The sequence below is a fragment of the Mastacembelus armatus genome, chromosome 9, assembly GCF_900324485.2.
Source record: "Mastacembelus armatus chromosome 9, fMasArm1.2, whole genome shotgun sequence".
NCBI lineage: Eukaryota > Metazoa > Chordata > Actinopteri > Synbranchiformes > Mastacembelidae > Mastacembelus > Mastacembelus armatus.
The window spans coordinates 9434007-9449012 of NC_046641.1; positions in this window are offsets into that span (position 1 = coordinate 9434007).

Genomic DNA, 15006 nt, shown 5'->3' on the forward strand with positions numbered 1-15006 from the left:
CTTAAACATAATAGATTGATTATCTTGGAAACTACCATCATTATAAATATAATTAAATTTGCTAATTATGTGGGACAATATGCATTTGAACAGAAATATTGGCTGAATAACTCCATAATCAATATAGGGTTGTTGATTTGGACAGAAAAGTTACATGAACATTACTGGTCCGCGCTGGAAAAGATTCAGACCTTTGGCCGATCCTGAGGTTAGCTCTTCTCTGCCTACACAGTGTTAGCTAAATTTGCTCATGTCTGCATCAAGACACTATGTCCTGAAAAACTGTATTCATATAACAAACGACTACAAGCTGTTCTGCCAAAATATGTTCACCTAAGCCAAAAACAGCCAGTTTTGGACCTTGTATTTTCTGCCATAAAATTTACAAAAATGGGGAAGCCAATATTGTTAGTTTCTACAATAGACTCATGCAAAATATATAAATAGATGTCTGCCACATGCACTTATTCAGTATATTCATGGATGAAATTGGTTTCTGAGAATTAAAATATTTTCATTGCTAAATTATCTAACAGCAAAAATATTGTTCCAGTTCTGGGAAGCTCATATGTGGTGTCCTGTGGATTAATAGTGTCAAGCGCAAATATACAGTAGTGGAACGAAAAAGTCCTTTCTCATTTCTGTTGTGTAAATACATAATGTAGCACAGCACTGTACCAAGCTTGTTTTAAATACTCTGAGATGGCCTTTGTGCTCATGTAATGTAATAACAGTGGTTAATATAAATAACCTTAATATGCAGAGCTGACATAGTGAAAAACAAAATAAAATAAAATAAAAAAGGTTTGGGAAGGTTTGTTGAGCACCAATCATCATATCATCATCAATATTTTTTGACCAAACAGCATACACACATGCACACGCACACACATACACAGGAAGTAAATTCTCCTCAGCAACGATTGAATCTTCACTTTTCAACACCAGCCTCTAAACGAAGGAGGTCTATAAAATGTAATTACCCTGAACAGTGGTAGCATTGCAGTGCACTGTGACCTCTTCAACATACTCAAATGTGTGGGGGCTGGTGCGAACACAGCAGTGACACATCATCATCTTTTATATGGCAAATGTCTAAGAAAACGGTTGCTTGCCATCCGGCGGTTTACAGGGCAGCTTTATTGTTCATGTAGAGTCAGTCAGCTGGCAAAATTAAATCTAATATTAATTCTCTTTCCCCTCTTATTTTGGTCTCTAATGTAACAGTGTCATGGTTTGTATACAAAATCGTATGGATCACGACTCCACCAACAACAAGACCCTGAAGCAGAGTTCAAGCTATTCACCAGCTTTATTTGACAATTACAGACAGGAAAATTAGGAGGGTCTCAGCGACCTGGAGTGATGACAGTCTGACCAAGAGATTTGCTGCAGAGGGTGGTTGCTCCGAAGGCCAGACCCGGTACCACCTAGTTGGTCTTCGGAGATGAGTAGTCGTCCGTTTGGGCCCGCAGAGCAATATTTGGCGGATGCTATTTCCTCGGCGGTCTGACCTAGGTCCAGGTAGTAGTAACTCAGAAAAGGGAACAAAACATATAAGTGAATGGCAGTCACAGAGAAACACGTTTTAACTGAAAGGTGACACACCTGACTCTCCAGGGAGGAGGGAGCACAGTCAGCGTCACGCCGTTCCCTTTGGGTGTCCAAAACAACAGTCAGGAACTAATCCACTTTAGAATAAGCGTCCCCCCCGCCGAGTCTTAATCCTCACTGTGGAGACACCAGGAACCGAGAAACAACGTTACCGCCAACGTAGTTGTACCACCAGTCGATGGCGTCGAAGAAAGCTGGGGACTCCTCCGGTCCTCCTTGACGAAAAGACGGTTTCCCGTCTACAAAAAACCCCTAAGTTAGTAAGGGTAGAAAACACAGTACCTGTCGAAACCGAATGATTCCTCCGATCAAACAGTGGCCTTGATTCCGAGCTCATCCGTCATGAAACCTCTTCGTTGAATGGCAACAGACAATCCGGCAATTTGTGTTCCCCTGATCCCTGCAATTTAAACCCTAGATCACAGGTGACACAAATCAGCCAATAAACAAAGTCAGAAGAGTATAGTCCGAACACTTCCCGTAAATCCTTCAAAATAAAAAACCTCCACACCGGAAATCTAATTTCCGGGACCTGACAAACAGTTGATGAAATAACTTTTTTTTAGCTGCCAAATGCTGCACTATGGGCCCCAGTGAGCTACTAACTATCAGTATTTGTTCCTAAGATTGTGTATAAATATGGGCAACGTGTCAACACTCTCTTCCACCTGGCAAAAGTAAAGCTAAAATATTGCAAACACAGTCACTAACAACTTGCTATTGTGATGCATTTTGCAAGCACATTCTGCACAGCAGTGACCGGAGGTGGCACTGACTGTGAACCAATTATTAAAAGAAAACTGGTCAGAAAAGGCATCACTTCTACACAAATATCGAATTAAAATGACTGAAAGAATGTTTTGAAGAATGTATTTTGTAGTACCAGCATGTAGTAGCGGCATGTCATCCATCTTCATATAGAGTCCATAAGCAGACAGTATAAAAATGAGTATTTAGAGCTTTTTAGTTGAAAACAGCCTGTTGCTGCCAAAAATGATGCTTCAACAGCAATGAGAATATCAGGTATGTCAGGCAGGCCTGTTCACACACATGAAGGCCACATCCAAAATTCAGTTGCCCTATGATTAACCCAGCAATGAACAACATTTTTTAAAGAAGAAAATCCTTATGTCAATAGAGATAAAATAATGTGCATCCTCCAACATTAAACTATTTGTCAAGAGCAGGAGGACATTGTGTTTCTGTGTAATCCCAGTATACAGCAGTGTGAAAGGCAGATGTACTTTTATGGAGCTGATTAGCCTCAAGCACATTGTCCCACTGCGAGGGCTGCTTGTGCCTCAGCTCCACTAAAGAGCATCAGCACTGTAGCAGTACACTCAGCGGCCTTTATGAGGTTCAGAGCCTTTTGTCTTCCTCATAACTTGGCACATACTGTATCATGTGTCAGTGGAGTGGTGAGTTTGATTCCAGCTAATAATCTCTGTCATGGCTTTTATTCTTCTCTGTGTACATCTGCTGCAGAAATGCGGCACAATTCACATATTAAAGCACGAGGATTTGTCAGGAATGTAATAAATGAAACACAGTTTTGCTTGTTTGTGTTCAAATGAAAATCAGCTGAAATGCACAAGCAATCATTTTGACTTGTGTTTCTAAGCCTCCCAGCATGACAGAATTTCCACAAAGCATTAAAAATCACTAAGGTTAAAACAGACTTAATGGCTGCATGTTTTCTTTATGAATAGAAAAAAAAAAGGCTGGAAAATTTAGATGTTTCTTCACAAAAACAAATGAAATCCATACTTGGCTTCTGAGAAATGAGCCAAATTATTAAAAAAAAAAATGTTATGGGAACCAGACTTGAGGTCATCCTTGGATAATGGGGCAGGATGCTCTGGCTGTGTACTCCTCACCTGCTGGCCTGGCACCAACCATACCCAACAACTATCACGCAGCAGCTTGAATTAAAAAGTCTCACACAGGCAAGCTTGTTCTATTAGCAGAGGACCACGGAGACAGGCATGTTCCACCATGCTCCTGTTGTGTCTGGAGTTTATGGTACAAAGCTGGATGCCAATTAGAGGCTTTGTAATGTGATTTAGGTGGAAAAGGTTCTTATGTTCAGGTTAGAGTGTGATGCTGCATGGAGTAGCATAAAATTTGTGTAACGTAATGGAAATTACACAATTGGTCTATACTCATAAGAAAGAAGTTATATTTTAGTAATTACAAATGCATCATAGTTTTCTTTGCCAACCTCTACATCAGTTTTATTTCCCACTGTGCCTCAAGACAACCTTTGAGAAAACAATGTGCATAATTCATCTGTTTAACATCAAAACACAAGGCAGAGCTTTACCAGTTCAAAAAAAACATTACGATCAAATCTACCAATTTGTCTTTCTATTAACCTTTTTACCACCCACACTTTCTTTTTTTTGTGTTTATTAATTTATTAATTTATTATTTGCTCAGTGGAATAAACTGAAAACACAAAAAAGAATCTTCTTCACTTACATTTGCTTTGATGGTCATTATTTACTATAAAGCCCTGCATTAGAGAGGATAATTAATTATCCTCTTATATTGCTAATATAATATTTAAATGGGAATCTTTGAAACTCTCCCCTGATAAAAATGACCCCACATCATCTGTGCAAGCAATTTATCACAATCCATAGTTATTGTTTTTCAGTCAAATTGCTGTAGTAATTTTGATGTCTGTGTGCACTGTGGATGGACTGTTTGACAAATGCAGCATTGTTGCAGCATTATATTCCTAAATGCAGCATTGTTTCTTCCTGTCCACAACCTTTACTGCCTGGTTTTGACTTGAAGCACGATGACGAATGTTCTCTAACCCTTAAAAAGTATTTATTTTTACCCCAAACATGCATTTTTCCAAAACCTAACCAAGCTGATTTTGTACCTACATCTAACCATGTGGCTTTTGCAGAGAAAGTAACTCAAAACTATAAAGTTACAGGACACTTTGTATTGAACACTATTAGAAAAGAAATCGAAGCAGCCCACCCAGCACCAAAAAGTGGACATCCCCTACTTTCTTCTCACATTTTCTGCCTAATATGAACATTAGACAATACATGTGTGAGATAAAACCCAGACCCCAAGGAGCCAGTCCAGGTATATACAGCTCAAACAAGTGCCAACATGAACAAACAAGGAAGTCTAAGTGACAATAAATCTCATGAGGATGGCTTGATAGCCTGTGTTCATCACTTTTTTATGTAACTCCAGCCTCATACAATCAGATTATATTTAAATATTGAATTCAAACATAAATCAATATTCCCGTGGCGTCTTACTACCTAAAAACATGAGACCCTAGAGATAATCTGCACGATAAAACGCTATTTTCATTTGTCACAGTCACTTTCAGCAGCATCCAGACATATGACTGGGTTTTTGCATCTATCACCAAAGAATTGAGTTTGGTCTAGCCATTCTGTTACAGAAGTAATGAGTGGACTCATATGGAAAATGGAACCATTGAATCTTGCAGCCGATGTCAAGAGAAAGATAGAAGGCTATTAAAACTCTCAAGGGAAAATAATGCAAGAAAAGCGTCTGCAGCACCGAGGGAGCTGATAGCATTTTTCCTGTGGATAGGAAAATGGAGCAGCCTCCACTGTCCTACACCGCTGGTGGGAACGTCTGTCAACAAGGCACAGCCGGGTCACATTAACTACCAGTTTTCCCACAATCTGGCCTTTATTAGAAGGGCTAATAGCAACCCTAGAATCAGGTAGATCTGAACTGCCCCACAGAGAGAACATTGAACACTGCTTAATTCATACAGGACAGCCTAAAAATATCTCCCTGTGTATGACACAATGCCAAGGAAAGCAATTAGTTACTCAACTATCACAATGGTTGTCGCTGATCTTGAACGTAGAGCAGCAGTCTCCAGTTAATGTCAGACAGGTTTGAATTCTTTATTCTTTAAAATGGAATAATTGATCCATGGTTCACAGGAACGTTGCAGTGATACAGAACTGCCCAACAGGCCAGAGCAAGGCTTTGAATGCCATTTGCACAGCAGTTTTTTAAGATGTAATGTGGCGTCAGTCCAGTTTGGTTTGGAAAAGAATCTGTGACTCAACAAGAACACACATCAAACTTTTGCACTCATAACCCAGAGGAAAGCACAATTCCCTTTTGCCTTGCACTGAACCACTTCCACCTTATTCATGGTGAGTCACAAAGCAGCAACAAGGAAGGATATTTCCCACTTCACAAATAACTCATTGTAGTTTTTTTTCTGGAAGCCATGTTTGACGACGATAAAATAATCTCCACTGTATCACTTCCACACTTTGTTTTGTTAAGCAGTGAATGGTCAAATTAACAACTGAACATCGCCACTTCACTAATCTAGTACATTTCTTTACTAAATAACCAGGACACCTGAAGTAAAAGACATAATGGAATTTCAGTAGTTTGATCACCATTCAATCCTACCAGTGTGAGTTTGATGCTGTAACTTACTGATCAATATGATGTTACTTTCTATGACTTTTTAAGAGCAAATAGCAAAAAATTCAGTGTTTTCTGACTAACTCAAAATGATCTCATGCAACTTTTAACCCCTACTACTGATGGTTTGATTTGATAATGTTAGAGGACATGTAACTAATACATTTTATGTCTTACTGATCTCATTCCATCTGTGCAATCTTTCTGTCACCACGCAGGTAGGGCAGTATTATCCTTCATTTCTGAGGGAATCCTATGCCCTTTGCACTGTCTGCAGCCGTGACACCGAGCCACCAGGGAGCCTGCTCCACATACAATAGTTTACTCTTCAGCACTGGGTAAACAGGGGATGTAGCTAATATTATCTGCACAAAGATATATTTTCCAGAGCGCAGAAAACCAGCTGTGCATCCTGGAAAGACTGGAGAGAGAGTCCCAGTATTAGCAAGTGAGGACTGAACGGCTCTCCAAACACATGGGAACCAACATAAGTGTGAAAGGGAAAGGCTTTTGGTGCAGACTGAAAGGCTAGTTGTTTGAAGTGGTCATGACGGATAGACCTATTCCTGGTAAGGCATCTAGAAAACTTCTATGAATCTATGTGTGAACAGAGTGTGAAAAGGAAGAAACACAGGATAAACAATACAGTTACAGCAACAGGGGGAAGTGAAGTCAAGTGAACAGGAAGCTGCCCAGCATCCCGTTCAAGATGTGAATAACTGGTGTTAATGATACTAACACAGCTTCTTAGTATTTGCACACATTTATCAGTAGGGCTCTCAAACATAACAATGCGTCATTTCATTCACATGTTGCCTATTTCATATGGGAGGTTGTTGCTGCCACTATAGATTTTCTTAACTACACGTTTGCTGTTATTATTCCTTCTTCTGCTAATGGCTGTTTGCAAGAATCATTGAAATCCTTAATTGTAAAAGCCAGACTTTCCACAGCAGACAAATCAAGTGCATGGGATGCACTAAAGTGAGTAACAGCAGGCTTACGATTTAGCAAAATAACCAATATTTTCCAGGAAGGTTAACTCCAAAACCTCTGGCTCCACACATGGTGATGGGGGAACAGAAAATGAATACCAGACCTTTGCACCCAATTAAAGATATAAAAAAAGAAATAAAATATAGGGATTGAGGCTTAAACAAGTAATTAACGCAGAGATGTTTTGGATTCAGAGTATAACCTTGCAATTCTGATACTTTATAGGTCTATATTCTAATGAACCAGCATGTAAGAGTGTTTACCTGCTTTGACATTTGTGCTGACCTTGGTTTTTATTCTGTATCTACATCTAAATTCTGAAAGCTTTGTTTTATGTTTCCATTTTCCAACTTATTGCGTGTGACTCAGGAAGACATCATCCACAGATGAAGGAATTTCTCACTGTGATATTTGCATCAGTCAGGGTAAGCAGTGTCACCACAAAGAGCTCGGGCTAAAGGAGAAGACACAAGAAACGCAAGCTGAGCAGAGCAAAATGATGTGACTCATGGTTGGCACAATGGCAGCTTTATGGCTGCTCACAGGTGGCCCTTTAAAGTTTACAAACATCCTCTATAAAGCTGCTAGGTGACTTTGTATTGACTCATCTTCACCAGCACATGGCTCGGCGTGCACCTGCATGCTCACACACAGGCAGATGATACCAAGCACGGAAAGAAAAGCAGCTGTGAACATGCAAACACACACACACACACACACACACACACACACACACACACACACACACACATATAAACACACACACACAGTAACCCTCAATCTGCAATTTACTGAAACAGTTCTGAAAAATGTTGGAGTGGAGGTGAAAACACCGAGCCCGGTGCCACTGAGCTTGTCAAGCTTATTGCAAAGCGAGCAGGGAACTGATTTTATACAGAAAAAGAGAGAAGGGTATGTCAGAGAAAAAACAAAATGAGTAGCATTTCTCCATGCTGGTCACCATCCCATTTGTAACTATGCTTCCCAGGGCCTGAGCTGTTTACAAGCTCATGAATTTCTTAATGGAAAATATTCACCCCCAACAAAGTCACCGCCAGTTTTGTTGGATATGTTGTGCAAACCTTTCCTTTTCCACATAAAACCTCTCTCTAAATCAAGTCAGTGGACTTCGGAAGTTCAGATGTGAAAGGAAGAAGTGAGGAAGAAGAAAAACAGGGAAATAACCTAGTAAATTCACAGAAAAACAAACCAGACATTACTTCTTTTGATGTATGACTTAATTTTTATACCTAAGTACTAAGTCATTTGAGTGTAACAAACAAATCTTTTCATTATTTTTCTATAAAAATATCTCTGAGAACTGACCAGTCTTTGGTTAACTCTCCTGTGCAAAGAGCAAAGTTTTGTGGGATCAACAGACTGAAGTTCAAAATTCTCTCTTCCTTTCCTCAATTGATTAAACAGAAGTAAAACCACTAAAGAGAAAAGCCAAACTAAAACAACTGTACCACTAATTTCCCTGCTACAGTACTAAAGACTAAACTTATTATCCACCCTGTTTGAATTTAATACATTTACATTAGCCTTTGCAAGGTCCTTTTCACCACAATACAATACAGTATTTCAGAAGAGACTAACACAGGCATGAATGAATATTTGCCTCATACACTGTCAATTTGTTTTTTTTATCTTATTCAGATTATGGGGCTTCAGCTAAGATATTAACATGATGTTTACTGTTTTTGTTTTTTAATCAGTTTAAGCATTTTGACCCATGTTGTTGAAAATGACAAGACTGATTGCTGTAAAAATCTGTAACCCAGATAATGTGGGGAGACACTATCCTGATTGGATTTTGTACTGTGTTCAACATCTAGCATGTCGACCTTCCACAAGTTTACCTCACATTATTGCGAGCTACAGGGTGACAATGGTACTATTTAATCTTGTGGTCTGTCAAAAAATCAAAAAGAAAAAGCAAGGAGGTCATTATCATTACACCATAAAAACCAAAACCCCCAAATAACTTGAAGAAAATCTACTTGCTTTAAATCAAATGTAACTACAAATGATTAGCCGCCGTACTGCCCGTGCATGTAAACCATTGCATCTTGAAAGTACAGGAACCCAAAAGCCCTTACTGGGGTCCAATGAGGACATTTGCAGACACTGTGGTTTATGCATTCCCCACTGTGCACAAAGTCATTCTTCAATTCTGCTTTCCATGCAAGCAAAGCTGGTTTATCTGTCATTCTAGACAGGAATGCAAACACATGCACTAACAAATACCAGGACAGAATGGCATACACATTACTGATGGTGAGCATTGAACTCTAATAATTATGCTTTTGAATGCAATGTTGAATGAGTTTGGTTGGAGTTAATATAGTCAGTTTCACTGTTAGGTTAAAACAACTTATCAAACACTTTCTGGATGCAAAGAACACTTAACTGTTCTTATTTTGTACACAAAAAAACTTTACAAAAACCATGATTATGACTAATAAAGTACACTGAGGTTAGTGTTACCCACATGCTCCTGAGCAATATATGTGCCAATGAATACATCATAACTCTAGGCCTTTCAAAAGCTCTCCAACAGGGCAACCATAATTTAAAATGTCTCAGGAAGGTGAACATGGATTTGCCAAGAATGTTCACATGAAAGGTTACAAGGACCCCTCTTGTTTTCGTTATTTGTCCCGCTCACTGTGAGTGTTCGATGTGGTTTGTGCTGCAAAGTTGTGTAAACCCACAGGACCAAAGTGCCACAGAAAACGAGTCATAAAAATAGCACTCATTTACTTTCCCTTTGACTCACATATACACAAGCCACGCTAGAAAATACCTTTTAGTAAGACTTTCTTGTCCCGTTTCTTCTACATCTAATGATTGTGGACAGTTAGGAGTAAACTGGTTTCAAACTTTCCAAAACAGGTCTAATGAAAAGACTGAAAGATGTTGTGATTACCTGCCAAAGCCACTGGACTGGTTTTAAGTCCCTGATCAAGCACATCCACTAGACATGCTACATCCAGCAGAAAGACGCTTTGTTGTTTTGTTTCTGAATTTTTTCATGGTTCAACATAAGATCCTGTATCGTAAGATCTTCTGGATACCTACTCTGACACTTTAAAGCTGCACTAATTAATGCTGTTTCTCTCTATACGGATGAGAGGATCGGGCCCGTCTTTGGTCCAGACTTAAAGAATTCAACTATACAGACATTCAGGTTCTTCAGAGAATGAGGCCTTCCGACTTTGGTGATACCCTGCACAATAGGAAATGGCAGACAGACAGTGTCATCAGCTAGCTGATGAACAACCAGTAGTGGAACATTTACCAGCCAAAGACACAGATATTTCTCTCAGGAATTTAGGTGGAGAACAAAACAGAGCTACAAAGAGTATGAATACTGTGCTTGTGTTCTTTAGAGGCACAGAAATGCAAACAATGTTGATACTTATGTTCCTGTATGTAGTTTAATAAAGTGCTTAGAGCTTGTTCTGCTGTGGAAATCGACCATATAAACTATTAATACTACTTTAGGTCCAACTCTAAACTAAACTGGGCAGAATGTTTGTTTAAAAACTTTTTCCAACCTGCTTAAAATAACGTGTGAAGCTGTATCATTTTGAAATACTACACCTATTAAGAGTAATTGCTTTGGTAGCGATGAGTGATAGGAGAAAGAAATAATTAAGCATGTCTTTCTCTTTGTGTCACCTTTTAATTTACCTGCCATATCTCCTATTTGTGGGTTAATATCCGCCCTAATGCCAGCACAGACAAAGAAGAGAGGCTGTGATCCAGCCTTGCCTTGTTTGCACTTCAACAGCTCTCACAGTTTGATGCAGCACTTGATGGATCTGTGGAAAATGCACAGCAACTTCACCATCTTAGCTAGCTGCACACAGATGCAGCAGGATGCATTTGGAAGTTGTAAATAGCCCTTTTGTCAGCAGAGTTGCCACCGAATAGACTGAAAAAAAGCAACTACTACACTTAAGGCCTTTAGTTGACTTACCTTCCACAGGGTGAGTGAAAGAGCACTCTCTGGCTCTGGAATACTATATGAAAGGACAAAACCTTTTAGGGTTAATAGTCTCCCAACTTAACAATTTACAAGGGAACATTCCTCCAGATATCTTCTTGCCATATCACTAAAACAATTAACAGATGTTATGTCGAACATTGCTTTCATTTTGTGCCTTTGAGACAAAGGCCCTGAAACCAGAAATTGACGATATGTCCGTCCATCCATCCATCCATCCATCCATCCATCCATCCACCTATCTACCTATCTCTCTATCTACCTACTATCTGTCTATCTATTGACTGACCCACTGACCGACCGACCAACCGACCGACCTATCTATCTATCTATCTATCTATCTATCTATCTATCTATCTATCTATCTATCTATCTATCTATCTATCTATCTATCTATCTATCTATCTAATCTATCTATCTATCCTGTATAAACATACTGTCACGTCACAATAAGATGGTTCCAGGTTTGACTCCCTTTCCACCCTGGGGCCTTTCTGTGTGGAGTTTCCATGTTCTCCCTGTGCCTCCTTGAGTTTTCTTCGTGTACTCTGGCTTCCTCCCACAGTCCGACAACATGCAATTCTCTAAATTGCGTATAGCTGTGATCCACACTTTATGTCCACAGATTTCAGATTTAAATTCATGTTAAATTAGACTGTCTTGTGCTTTCTAGAAAAATCTGATACATGAGCATACTGCTAATGGATGGTGAGGTAAGTTGAGCTGGATATCTGTCAAAGTAAGATAGCAGCAAGCAGTGAATAGGTGGCATTGTACAACAGAGCCTTGGAGAAGACAACTTCATCATGAAGGTTGCTCTCACCCTGTGGAGAGGGGAAAATAGCCTCTATTGACAGACTTTATTTATAGTCGCAGGAATGAAAGTTGATGAGAAGAGAGTAAAAAAAAAACCCTTAAACTAAATATACTGAATTAAAAGGCCATTGACCGGCTCTAACAGATGTTCATAATAGATGATCAGTTTCCGTTTCCACTGAATAGGATCTTTATCTTAGACTGTGAATGAAACTTATATAACCCCTAAAAACAAGTTGATGAGTGAACAGAGGAAAAAGTGGTGGGCTGCTTAGAAGAAAGCTGAGCAGGCATGTATTATAATTGTGAAAACTATAAACTTCCACAGCATTGTATACTTACTTTCTCATTTTGTCATTATTACCCCAAATATAATGAGGGATTTTTATAAATGTCAAACATGAACTCATTTATGCAATAAGCTGTATATGTTGTAGCTGCAGCTAAATACTTTAATTTGTATCATTTGGTGGATTTAAAATGAAAGTTTCTTTGGCTTAAGCAACAAAAGTTTACAGACCCTTTCAAACTCAATACTCTAGCAATTCAAAGTGCTTCACATAAGACGTTGCATTTAAAAGACCAACATAAAGGAGATATGTTAAAGAAGTATTCATAGTTTTTGTTCTTTCAACTGTCTGTACCATCTTTTTAGTTGTTTCAGTATATTCTAGCATGTAGCTTCTGTGACATGGCAGCCAACTGTTGCAAAAGAAACATCCAACTCATAACATGCATAAACTGCAGTAAACTGTTAAATGTGTTAACTTAAATAGCACAACCTTGAACAGCTGGGAAATATCTGTTCGCTGCACCTCTTTACACAACAGCTGAAAGTCGGCGCTGCAAATATAGAGAGATACAACCAGTGTGGGAATTCAGTTACCATTGTAATATAAGCGTTTTTATCCCCCTGAAACTATCAAGGATGTAGAATGCAGATTTATCTCCACCTGTGAAGGACAAGCTTGAGCTGCTACGTCAAGACCTAACCTGCAACATGGCATATCACCTTTCTAGCTGCTCCTAGGACAGGCTGCCTGGTGAAGGAGTGGATCACCATGAGCCTACAGAGGGCCAACACAGCTCCTCGATCTAGGCATGCTTCCACCCCCCAAGCACGCACTCAAACCCATCTTCCTACCCCTGGGGCTTTCTCACTGATGGCTTAGACTGGATTTTCACTGTGCCATGATGGTTTCATTAAACTAGTTTATTTTCCACTGCTGGGCATCTCTCCCATCTGCGTTCACTCACAACTATCAGCCAAGCTGCTGAGACTCTAGAAGACATGTAGGCTATATTTCAGTGAGGATGCACAACACTTTTACTATAAATCCCATTGCTTTCTCCATTATCGTGGTTGTATGGTTAGAGCGTCTGCCATGAAACTAGTGGCCTGTGGTTTGGTACGACGCTTCATGCCTTTTTTTCTGCTTCAAGCTCAACTCTGCAAAGGCAGGTCAAGGCTGTGCTGTGCAGAGCTATAAAAGTGGTTTATGTTGCTGCTGTCCCTCTGTAATTACAAGCATTGATACTATCAAATGCTCCTCTCATAAGCACTTTGCATAATCTAAGACAAGTTATGTATTCAATCAACACAGGTCTATGAACAGAACAACAATGAAGAATTGATAGAGGCAGCAGCACTTGTCAAAAAACTGGGTGCAGGGGTGGAAGTGGAGTCTGGGTACAGGATTTGTAGATAGCCTAGTGTCTTTGGAGCTGCATATTTTTGTGTACTGTGTCCTTGCAATATTTGCTAAAAGTCTGGTTGTGTTGATCCTTTTATTTTTTGCCTATGCTCCATTGATTACCACAGCCTCGCTCACTTTTTACAGTCTAATTAGATGTAATATCTGTAATTAGGCGGTAGTAATGTCGGTTTGGATTGTGGTCGTCATAGTGGTTACACCACTGAGACACTGTTATGTTGTTATATTATAGTAAGTGACACAACAGACTGCATGCATTATTTTGTATTAAACAAAAAACCTAGCATAACTGATAGAGTACTATATGTACTTATACAACGAGAGCTACAACCATAGCCCATATAAATGTTGGTAATATATGTAAATCACAATAGTGTTATTATATCATTACTCCTTGTTGGTCCACCAGGAGCCTCCTGAGCAGCTGTAGTTCTCTGTGGCAAAGACTGTACGAAAGTCAGCTGGAGGGATGAACTGCAGTCATCCAAAAGGTCTTCCTTCATCTGGGTTTTTGGGAAATCTATGCATGTGATTTGCATAATTTTCACACTTATCAGACCCCTATGTGACCATCATGGCCTGTATGGAATAATCTTTATTAATTTATGCAGATTTTTTACTTTATTTGATTGTAGAAGATAACAATGGATATGTTTAAGCAGAATCATGTTTTCGTTGCCAGATTCTGACAAAGCGCTGTAATAACTGTACATGATGCATATCAGTGCTAACACCAACTTCATTACTATAAATTACTTGAGATGTTTTTGACCATAAGGAGGCAGAGAATATGGAAAATTTGGTTACAGTGAGGCTACAGAGGTTGTGTACACTGCTGCCCACAAAGCAACAATACCATAAACATCCTGGCATCTGGGTTATGTTCCCATCATAAGCTGCGCTCAAATTCAATTACCAAGTCAACATTCTCTGAGCAAAGTTGAAGGGTTCTTGATGGAGGGCTATGTACATAACCCTGATTAGGGATTATGCATAGATGTGATGAATACCGCAAGACCATTGAGAAATACTCCAGCATTATGAATCAAAACCACAATGATCTTTCACATTTCAAGCTGTGTTCAGTTCGGATCATCACAAAAAACACATAGACAGAAACACTAGCAGACAACAAGAACCACGAGAATTTATATGATTTCCAAACTCATGCATTACCTTCTTTTGATCTTTTTTCACTAAACTTTTGGTTCTTAATAGAAATCCATCTTCAGAGCACAGACTGTAGCAATAAATGCCCTCGCTGTACATACAGAGACAAGGCTCACACTGAGATTTATTCATTATAGAAGATGCATGCTGCAATAGAGCAAAAATATAGCTTTCTTTGGGAAATAGCTAATTTTGAAGTCAAATAATGTTCATGCTTCA